Raw genomic sequence first — 12,529 nt, 5'->3', positions numbered from 1 at the left:
TAAACTGCAGACATCACCCCTAAATGTTTAAAGACAATTTTAAATAAGATTTTCAAGGTTGCCATATCTGCACTTATACAGCTCTAGCCACCTGGGAAGTTAAATTAGGGTACATAAAGTATACATTTATAGAAAGTACACCCCTGACGCATCCCGCCCTCCCAGGACCTCTGCGATAACCTCGCAAGGTACTTCCACCGCAAGATCGTCGACATCTATGACAGGGTCGTACCCCAGAACTCACCCACCACCGCCTACCCACCAACTCCCACCGATACCTCACCCAAATACACCACCGCCTACCCCCCACTGACCATCTGGAGCCCTCTCACCAAAGAGGACACCATCAGAACCATGAGATCGATCCACTCCGGAGCACCCTCGGACCCATGCCCGCATCACATTTTCAACAAAGCGGGTGACACCATCGCCCCCGAGCTCTGCAGCACCATCAACTACTCCATTGAAACCGGCACCTTCCCGGATGACTGGAAGCACACAGAATTAAAACCCCTACTGAAAAAACCCACGGCTGACCCCAATGATCCGAAGAACTACCGCCCTATCTCTTTGCGGCCAAAGTCATCGAGAAGTCCATCAACGCGCAACTCGTTGACTACATCGAAGCCAACCACACCCTGGACCCCTCCCAATCCGGTTTCAGGAGCAACCACAGCACCGAGACCGCCCTCCTCGCCACCACAGACGACAACCTCGCCCTACTCGACCGAAGAGAGACCGCCACCCTCATTCTCCTAGACCTCTCAGCAGCATTCGACACTGTCTCCCACCTCACCCTCCGCAACCGACTACACAATGCCAGCATACGCGACAAAGCCCTGGAATGGATCACATCCTTCCTCACCGGCAGAACCCAGAAAGTTAGACTCCCACCCTTCACCTCCAAGCCCACACAAATCAGCTGCGGTGTACCCCAAGGCTCTTCGCTGAGCCCCCCCTATTCAACATCTACATGGCCCCTCTCTCCGCCATCGCCCGACGACATGACCTCAACATCGTCTCCTATGCCGACGACACCCAGCTAATCATCTCACTCACCAGTGACCCCACCACCGCCAAGAGAAACGTCCACGAAGGGCTGACAGCAGTCGCCACCTGGATGAACTACAACTGCCTAAAGCTGAACGCAGACAAGACCGAAATCGTCCTCCACGGTCCCACCACATCCGCTTGGAATAACTCATGGTGGCCCACAGCCCTCGGACACCCTCCAACCCCCACCGACCATGCACAAAATCTAGGCGTCATCCTGGACTCATCGCTCTCCATGGCCCGGCAAATCAACGCCGTCTCTTCTGCATGCTTCCACACACTTCACCTGCTGTGAAAGATCTTCAAATGGATCCCAACCGAGACCAGGAAGACTGTCACTCACGCCCTCATCAGCAGCCGACTGGACTATGGTAACACACTCTACACCGGCACCACCATCAAGCTCCAAAAGAGACTACAGCGCATCCAGAACTCCTCGGCCAGACTAATCCTTGACATCCCTCATCACCAAACACCTGCGGGACCTGCACTGGCTCCCCATCAACAAAAGAATAACCTTCAAGCTTCTCACCCATGCATTCAAGGCCCTCCACAACATCGGTCCCGAATACTTGAACCACCGCGTTACCTTCTACACCCCTACCAGACAACTTTGATCGGCCGACCAAGCCCTCGCTGTCATCCCCCGCATCAAATAAATCACAGCGGGAGGCAGATCCTTCTCTCACCTGACAGCCAAGACTTGGAACACCCTCCCGCTGCACCTCAGACAAGCTACCACCCTAGCTAAGTTCACAAAGGACCTCAAGACCTGAACTGCAACCCTCAGCGCCTTGAGACCCTTAGGGGTGAATAGCCGCGCTTTACAAGAACCCAATAGATAGATAGATAGACATCACCCCTAAATTTTTAAAGACATTTTTAAATAAGATTTTCAAGGTTGCCATATCTGCACATAAACAGCTCTAGCCACCTGGGAAGTTAAATTAGAGTACATAAAGTACACATTTGTAGAAAGTACACTCCTGACGCATCAAATGAGGGGCTATATGTACTTCTAGCACAAAAGTGGAGTGCGCAAATATTCATGGAATATGGTGCTTTGCTTAGAAAATATTTTTTTCTAAGCAAAGTGACACATTCATTTATGTCTTACGTACTCCAAATTTGTGCTAGCAATACATGCAGCCTCTCATTATATGCGTCAAGGGGTGTCCTTTCCAAAACTGTATACCTTGTATAGTGTATCTCTAATTCCCAGGTGGCTACAGCTGTTAAACTGCAGACATGACTACCTTGAAACACTTAAAACGTATAGGGGTTATATATGCAATTAAACAGTTTTATCTACCTCATTAATTGACTAACCTAATTCTAAATGATTTTATTTTATGTTTAAAAATATCACACTCTTCTGCATTACCCACACAAACATTACAGGCACTCACACTGGTTGAATTAGCACATGGATACCCATGTGAGCAGTAAGGCTTCAACCCTTGCTACTGACCATTCACACACCTTTCATGTCTGATTCACTCAAATAAGCACCCACCCCTACATACATCAAGACTTTCATCCCTACTACTGACCATACACACACCTTTTGTATCTTTATTCACTCACAGAAACACAACCCCTACCACTGGCTAGTCACACACCTTTCATATCTCCCTTCATACGTACCTTTTGCTAGGGGCAACTCAATCACTGGGCTAGTCAGGCGTAAGCCTCAACCAGGGCACTGTGCTGGTCAGGCATAAGCCTCAAACAGGGCACTGTGCTGGTCAGGCGTAAGCCTCAACCAGGGTACTGGGCTGGTCAGGCGTAAGCCTCAACAGGGCACTGGGCTGCTCAAGCGTAAGCCTCAACCAGGACACTGGGCTGGTCAGGTGTAAGCCTCAACCAGGGAACTGGGCTGGTCAGGCATACGTCTCAACCAGGGACATGTATCTGCATTTCAGAGCTTTCTGGTGTTGTGAGGGTATGCAGCTAGTATTTGTCCATAGTATGATAAATACGGAAGCATTCTGGCATGCATAGCCCTGGTTTAGAGGGGCACCCTGGACAGTTGTAATGGGTCTATTTACGACGTCCATGCTGAAAGCACACTCTACACCTTCTACTAGGGAAAGTTTTTTTCTCAGTAGCTGGTATATACGCAGCAAAGTGACGACCAAGCAAACTTGCATTCTCCTCACTTGGCCCAGTTACTGGAATATCCCCTGAGGAGAGAAGACTTTTAATAATAGTTTCCTGAAATTTCAGGAAAGGTAGCCCTCTTCCTTGGGTAGCCTGATACAGGACACATGCATTAAGCATTGACAATTGTATCAAGTGGACTGCCAGTTTCTTGTACCATGTATATGCTTTGTGAAAAGCAGAGTATGGTTCAAGCATCTGGTCAGTCTTATCTACCCCTCCCATATGCTGATTGTAATCCAGGACACATATGGGTTTCATAGTTGGAGTGCTCTGCCCCCTGACATAAACAGGTGATGTGCTCTCATCATGTATAGTTGTGAGAAGATGCACATCCTTCTTGTCTGTGAATTTCACAGCTAGCAGCTCTTCAGAGCGCAAAGCTGAGGTCTCTCCTCTCTTTTGCTTTCTGAACATGTGAATCGGAAAGCCTTTGCGATTGGCACGGATTGTGCCACACGCAACAGTGCCCTTGCTATATAGCAATTTAAATTATGGCACACCAGTATACATATACATGGTAACCTTTATTAAATATTGGGTGGAGTAAGTCCCACATTATTTTTTCACTGGCAGCAAGGGAGGAGGGACAGTCAGGGGGTGCTAGAACAGAATCCTTGCCAGTGTATACCCTAAAACGATAGGTGTATCTACTAGAGCTCTCGCACATCTTATACAGCTTGATCCCATAGCAAGCTCTCTTAGAAGGAATGTATTGTTTAAAAACAATACATCCCTTATATAAGATCAAGGATTCGTCAACCGATATGTTCTGGCCTGGAGTATAGCACTCTTTAAATCTTGCCACTAAATGATCAAGAACCAGGCCTTATTTTAAACAATCGGTAATGTTCTGGGTTGTCCCGTGACAGAGCATTTGCATTATTATTATAATGCAAAAACTTGAGCAGTAACATATATCTGTCCCTGCTCATTGTAGCAGGGAAGGTATGGGTCATCTGAGTAGACTGCTTTGACCAATATGAGGCTATGCTTGGCTTTTGCACAATCCCCATTAGCAGAGTGAGGCCCCAGAATTTCCTCATCTCTTGCAAATTAGTCGTAGTCCATCAATTTGCTCTGGCATGGCGGCTCAATTCTGCACCAGCATTTTGAAAAAATTGCTCAGCATACAGATTTGTCTGCTGAACAATAAATTCTAAGAACTCATCATCCACAAACAACTGAAAGTAGTTGATGGTTTCAAAATTTGCAGTGCCCACCAAGAGGCCAGAGTTGCCAGTAAATTGAGGCAACACTGGCTGAACCATATTAGGGGAGGTCCAGTTGTAGCTTACATAGAAACATAGATATTGACAGCAGATAAGAGCCATAGGCCCAGCAAGTCTGCCCGATATTACCTAACAATATAAACTTATCTAGTTCGTAGGATAGCCTTATGCTTGTCCCATGCATTTTTAAAGTCCCCCACAGTGTTTGTTGCTACTACCTCTTGAGGAAGTTTATTCCATAAATCAATCACTCTTTCTGTAAAGAAGTGCTTCCTCAAATTACTCCTGAATCTGCTACCCTTTAGCTTGAGCTCATGACCCCTTGTTCTTGAATTTTCCATTTTATGTAAAATACCCACAGCCTCAGTTTTACTAAACCCTTTAATGTACTTGAAAGTTGCTATCATATCACCTCTTTCCCTTCTCTCCTCTAAGCTATACATATTTAGGTCATTGACCCTATCCTGGTAAGTTTTATTTTTTAGACCATGTACCATTTTGGTAGCCATCCTTTGCACACAATACTCAAGATGAGGCCTCACTAATGATCTATAAAGTGGCATAAGAACCTTACTATTTCTGCTGCAAATACCTCTACCAATACATCCAAGCATTCTGCTAGCCTTACTCACTGCATTACTACATTGTTTACTAAGTTTTAAATCATCTGAAATAATAATTCCCAAGTCCTGTTCCTCATCTGTAACAGTCAGTAAAGTGTCATTGAGTCTGTAATTAACATTTGGATTTTTCTTCCCTAAATGCATTATTTTACACTTTGCTGTGTTAAACTTTAGATCCCAGTCATTTGTCCAATCCTCCAATTGTTGTATATCACTTCTCATTTTGTCTACCCCCCCTGGAACATCCACTCTGTTGCAAATTTTTGTATCATCTGCAAAGAGACATACTTTCCCCTGTAGCCCTTTGCTGATATTGCAGATAAATATGTTAAACAAAACAGGCCCCAGAACTGACCCGAGGAACACCACTAGTAACAGCCCCCTCTGCTGAATGAACTCCATTTACTAAGACACTTTGTTTTCTGTCCTTAAGTCAGCATTCCACCCAGTTCACAATTTTTGAATCTAGACCAAGGAGATATAGTTTGTGAATAAGTTTATTGTGTGGGACGGTGTCAAATGCTTTGCTGAAATCTAGATATGCTACATCAACTGCTCCACCCTTGTCTAATACTTTTGTTACATAATCAAAGAAGTCAATTAGATTAGTCTGACATGATCTCTCTGAAGTAAAACCATGCTGATTTTGGTCCTCTAAATTGTTTGTCTTTATGTAAGTCATAATTCTTTCTTTTAAGAGGCTTTCCATTAATTTCCCTACTACTGAAGTTAAACTAAATGGCCTGTAGTTGCCAGATTCTTCTCTACTGCCCTTTTTATGAAGAGGTATTACATTTGCTATTCTCCAATCATCTGAGACAGCTCCTGTTAATAGTGACTGATTAAACAGATCAGTTAATGGGACAGTTAGCACTGATCGAAGTTCTTTTAAAACCCTTGGATGAATATTATCAGGACCCACTGCCTTTGTAACATTTATTTTTGATAATGCTAACAAAACCTCATCCTCTGTAAAAAGATTACTGTTAAGCTTGTTTCTATTTTTCGTAGCATCCCTTAATGTAGACATTGTATCTTCACAATCTTTTGTGAAAACAGAACAGAAGTAATCATTAAGACAGTCTGCAATCTGCTTATCTCCTTCTATTATTCTACCATCAACTGATTTCAATTTTACTATTCCTACCTTATTTTTTCTTCTTTCACTGATATATCTAAAGAATGTTTTGTCCCCATGTTTTACTGACTGTGCTATCTTCTCTTCTGCATGAGCTTTAACCTTCCTAATTAACTGCTTAGTCTTTTTTTGTTGGAGTCTCCATATTTTCATATCATCATCTGCTTGTGTGTGTCTGTAATTTTTATAAGCTATCTTTTTTTGTCTTAACAGCATGTGCTACTTCTTTGGAAAACCAAATTGGTTTCCGCTTTCTTTTACTTTTACAGACATGGAACAGGCCTGCCCATGACTCCCACAGTTTACTGTGTGGCCACTGCGGATGTTATTGCAACATCCCCCATGCCCCTGACTCCCACAGTATGCTGTGTGGCCACTGCAGATGTTGTTGCAACATCCCCTATGCCCATGACTCCCACAGTATGCTGTGGGACCACTGCAGATGTTGTTACCATCCCTCTGTCACGAGAACTGACAGCTCTGAACTGTCTGCAGCCACGCCGTGGCTCAGTTGGTTCATCTGTCTTACTTGAACTGTCACTATATGATGACAGCTCAGTGCAAACGTTAAAATGACATGATAGACTTCTTGAAAGAGGGTATAAGGACACCCTTTTACAAAGTACAAAGGAGATAGTCGATGCTATACCACGAGAGGACCTTCTCTTGTACAGGAAAGTTGAGAGAGAGGGAAAGGCTAAGGATGTCTGTAAAAATATAAAAATAGTCTGGAGTTTAAACAAGTTTGTGATATCATCCGTGAAAGCCTCCCGATTCTCCATACTGACACAGTATTAGAGAAAGTAGTGGCAGAAGGTATAAAATTTGTACCTAAAAAAGCTATGACTATAAGAGATTATGTAGCTCCCTCTTTCTTGCCAGTTAGGAAGACACAATCTTGGTTGAAACCTAGGATGGGTTTCTATAGATGTAGAGCCACCAGGTGTAAAACATGTGACTACGTGACTGAGGGGGATACTTTCATGTCCCACAGCATCAAAAAATAATACAAAATCAAATTTAGGCTAAACTGTAATTCCACACATATAGTCTATCTTATGACGTGTAAAGAATGTAAAATACAATATTTGGGGAAAACCAAGCGGAGGTTAAGAGATCGGGTGTTGGAGCACATCAGGGACATTGAGAACCCTGATGTGTTTACCTCTGTTGCCACCCATTTCAAATTTGAACATTTGGGAAACTCCAGCTTGGCTAACTTCCAAGCTATTGATCATGTTCCTTTCTCCAAGAGAGGGGGGGGGGGGGGCAGAGAATACTATTTAAGCAAAAAGGTGGTCAGATGGATTTTTTATCTCAACACCAGGACCCCTCTTGGTTTAAACGTTGAGGCTGATGTCAATCTTTTTGTTTAAATAATTTCAATAAAAATTGGGGAACCAGTGTTATGGAATTAAAATTAAAACTAAAATAATATTACCAACATTAAATGGCATTTGATTAGCTCCCTTTCTACAAACAGTTGTTTATAAATATTAAAAATTAAAAATTAGCAACTCAGAATTGAGAATTTATCATTAAACTTTTACTAATTTTGTATTTTTCATTATCTATTTTTCTCCCCTTTCATGTTTTTGTTTCTATTGGTATAATTATGTATTTATATATATATATATTTTTATGAGTGCATTTCTTCCTGTGTCCTGTACATTTTCAGTCTGTGAATATGGGTACATCACTTTAAGATTCTACAATTGATTAAGTATAAACATGTGATGTTAATTTGTGAAATATATGTCCCTTTAAATAGACTGCAGGCAGTTGCATATGTTAAGTAGTGATCAAGTGCGGAGGACCCGCATGAAACGCGTCTGCTGTTGCTGCCTTTTTGTGACCACTATATGACCTTTGTAGTGGTCATTTTGCTATTGTCCGCTTTTTGTTTTTAGTGCACAGTGCATTAATAAAGTATTTGCTGAATTTACCTACATTCGTTTGGAGCGTCTTCCTACAGTTAGCCAGAACTGTTTTTCTTGCTGTATGTTTCTGTGGCGTCTGATACAGAGACGCACTTCCTGACTCCTGTGGATGATCGTGGGGGGAGTTGTTGGACCGGTGCACACGCTGAAGTAACGCCGAAGATACGCAGAAGAAGTCGGCGTCTGAGCACTGTAGGGGTAAGCACCGCTTGCTGTGTATATTGATTTCGCCTTTCTGTTTCATTGCGGTTGCTCTCCTGTGTTCTCATGCTATTGGGCTGAATATTTAGCGTTTTGTTTAAGGAGTGTTTTGTGACTTGTGCGGTGCTGAAGATACAACCCCAGGTACTACATTGATTGTTCACATATTGTTTATTTGGATTGTTATACATCAGTATTGGTGTTGCACTGTGCACTTTTGACTGGACTGGACTTTAGCTATGTCAGAGACACAGGATTGCTTTGTACTAAGAGACTTGGAAGCCACTTTATATCACTATGATGAGGATTTGGATTACCTTTCTAATGATAATGAAAATACCATTGATAGCCTCTTTTTCCATATTGATGAGCTTCGTAGAAAAGATATAAAATTAGACCTGGACATTAAGGCTTTTTTACTTTACAAGAAATATCAGCGCATTCCAAGAGGCCTAAGGATAAGGAAATTTCCATCCTTCACAGTGAATGATTCTGACTTTATATTGAAGTGGAATAAGATTATCAATGATTGTTCATTTGCTTTGATGGACCTCCTTATAGAATTTAAAAAACAACAGAGACAAGAAACTCATCACTTTAATTAAAGCAATACAAACTGACCTACAAAACCTACAGACTGACCCTGTATTCAAAGAGTATGATACCAAATTTGATGCTAATATGCTTTAGTTCTCCAAGGAACTGTGGGACTTTAAGAAAACCAAATTGTCTCGTGATAAATGAGACTATGAATCATACAGGGTGTGTATAGGTGGTCTGCAGCACCTCACAAAACTCAGGGTGATAAACGTACCTTTAATAAAAGAAATGAGAATAAATCAGCTAAGAAAATAAGATTTGCTGAGACAGAATATGATCAGGATACCACTGACCATGAGTCTAATGGGGAGGGAGCTGTAGAGGTCAGAACAACATCAGTATTAGACATTCCTAGTGTTGAGATGGAAGGGGCTTCAAAAAACAAAGTAGTCTTAGATGTCAGACCAAAAAGAAAAAAACAAGAAGGGGTAGTAGAGGAAGAAAAAGAAAAGAGAGTAAGGACATATCATATGAGAACAAATCGGACTCAGGTCCGCAAGTATGTTTAAAAAATGTAATTCATTTGTCACAATATGAACTTAATCAGTATGAAAGGGAGGTTTTGAGTAAGGGTTTGAATTTCTCTCCAACTACCCACTTTAGCCTCTTCGACACCATCTTAGATGTAAACAATTTTGTGAGAAAACTCACATTGAAAAAACATTTTTTTGTTGAAGCTGGTGGTGTGGAGGAAACTGTGGGTACAGTTGATGATTTGGCTATGTCTGGCTCTGATGGTGCATATAATACACTGAATTGTGGTGATCAATGTGCACTTACTGAGCTAATGCAATTGATGGATGATAATCTGGGAGATAATATCGCACAAGGAGATACACATCCTGAGGTGAGACTAAAAAGAAAAAGTAATTTTTACCCCATAAATACCAGGGGCAAAAATATAGATGTTTTTCAAAGAACAATTGAGAGGAAATTGATTACTTTGGCTTGTAAAGTTGAATCTAATAATAAGAAAAAAATCAAATAGGTTTAACAAAAACCTCAGTGGCAATCATTTCAAGGCCTTGGCATCCCTAAAAGAAAACCACAATATAGTCATTAAGGCATCTGACAAAGGTGGTAATGTCATTATTATGGACAGGGAGTACTACCTTTTTAAGGCCAAACGACAACTTAGGGATGCTGAGGTTTATGAAAAACTGGACTCTGATCCTACGGTTGAGTTCGGAAGGAGATTGGAAAGGGTATTACTGTTGGGAAAACAAATAGGTTTGATAAAGGATTCTCAAATGGATTACTTACTGAAACAAAACCCAAAGATACCCATTTTCTATTTCCTCCCGAAGTTACATAAGGATGAAGTCCATCCTCCTGGTAGAACCATCATATCAGGGGTGGGCTCTCTCCTGGAGCCCACCTCTGAGTTGGTGGATATATTTTTGCAACCCCTTGTGGGTGATCTCACCAGTTACATCAAAGATTCCACACAAGTGTTGTGTGCCATGAAATCCATACAATGGAAACCATCTTATCGGTTTATCACAGTGGATGTATCATCACTGTATACATCGATCCCCCATCATCTGGGACTTCAGTCTATTTCTCACATTCTGGACAGAATGTCGAATTATTCTGAAGATTACAAACACTTTCTTATTTGTGTTATTGAATTTCTACTCTCCCATAATTACTTTTTGTTTGAGGGAGCTTACTATCTGCAGAGGCGTGGAACAGCCATGGGGGCCAAATTAGCCCCCTCCTACGCCCATCTCTATATGGGATGGTGGGAGCTGTTCCACGTCTATGCAGATAGTAACCCCTTTCGGCATCATATAGTTTACTTCGGTCGCTATATTGATGACTTATTATTTATATGGGATGGAGATGAGAAATCAGCAATTTCCTTTTTTGACTATTTAAATTGTAATAATTCCAATTTGATTTTTATGGGGGTTCAGGATCCTCTAAAAATACAGTTTCTCGACATTGAGATAACAGTCGAGGGAGATAGCATTGTTACCAACTTGTATAGATAACCCACTAGTGGGAATACAATCCTCAATTACAAGTTGTGCCATCCAAAACACGTTTTGAATGCTATTCCCAAAAGTCAGTTCATTCGGACAAAACGCATTTGTTTGAATGAATCTTTGTATCAACAACAAAGTAAAAAATTACATGATAGACTTCTTGAAAGAGGGTATAAGGACACCCTTTTACAAAGTACAAAGGAGATAGTCGATGCTATACCACGAGAGAACCTTCTCTTGTACAGGAAAGTTGAGAGAGAGGGAAAGGCTAAGGATGTCTGTAAAAATATCATTTTCAGCACTCCATATAGTCTGGAGTTTAAACAAGTTTGTGATATCATCCGTGAAAGCCTCCCGATTCTCCATACTGACACAGTATTAGAGAAAGTAGTGGCAGAAGGTATAAAATTTGTACCTAAAAAAGCTATGACTATAAGAGATTATGTAGCTCCCTCTTTCTTGCCAGTTAGGAAGACACAATCTTGGTTGAAACCTAGGATGGGTTTCTATAGATGTAGAGCCACCAGGTGTAAAACATGTGACTACGTGACTGAGGGGGATACTTTCATGTCCCACAGCACCAAAAAAGAATACAAAATCAAATTTAGGCTAAACTGTAATTCCACACATATAGTCTATCTTATGACGTGTAAAGAATGTAAAATACAATATTTGGGGAAAACCAAGCGGAGGTTAAGAGATCGGGTGTTGGAGCACATCAGGGACATTGAGGACCCTGATGTGTTTACCTCTGTTGCCACCCATTTCAAATTTGAACATTTGGGAAACTCCAGCTTGGCTAACTTCCAAGCTATTGATCATGTTCCTTTCTCCAAGAGAGGGGGGGACAGAGAATACTATTTAAGCAAAAAGGAGGTCAGATGGATTTTTTATCTCAACACCAGGACCCCTCTTGGTTTAAATGTTGAGGCTGATGTCAATTTTTTTTTTTTTAAATAATTTCAATAAAAATTGGGGAACCAGTGTTATGGAATTAAAATTAAAACTAAAATAATATTACCAACATTAAATGGCATTTGATTAGCTCCCTTTCTACAAACAGTTGTTTATAAATATTAAAAATTAGCAACTCAGAATTGAGAATTTATCATTAAAATTTTGTATTTTTCATTATCTATTTTTCTCCCCTTTCATGTTTTTGTTTCTATTGGTATAATTATGTATTTATATATATATTTTTTTTTATGAGTACATTTCTTCCTGTGTCCTGTACATTTTCAGTTTGTGAATATGGGTACATCACTTTAAGATTCTACAATTGATTAAGTATAAACATGTGATGTTAATTTGTGAAATATATGTCCCTTTAAATAGACTGCAGGCAGTTGCTTATGTTAAGCAGTGATCAAGTGCGGAGGACCCGCATGAAACGCGTCTGCTGTTGCTGCCTTTTTGTGACCACTATATGACCTTTGTAGTGGTCATTTTGCTATTGTCCGCTTTCTGTTTTTAGTGCACAGTGCATTAATAAAGTATTTGCTGAATTTACCTACATTCGTTTGGAGCGTCTTCCTACAGTTAGCCGGAACTGTTTTTCTTGCTCAGTGCAAACGTTGCTGTCAGAATC

The sequence above is a fragment of the Bombina bombina genome, chromosome 4, assembly GCF_027579735.1.
Source record: "Bombina bombina isolate aBomBom1 chromosome 4, aBomBom1.pri, whole genome shotgun sequence".
Taxonomy (NCBI): Eukaryota; Metazoa; Chordata; class Amphibia; order Anura; family Bombinatoridae; genus Bombina; species Bombina bombina.
The sequence above is the reverse complement of the archived record's forward strand: the minus strand, read 5'-3'. Positions refer to the sequence as shown.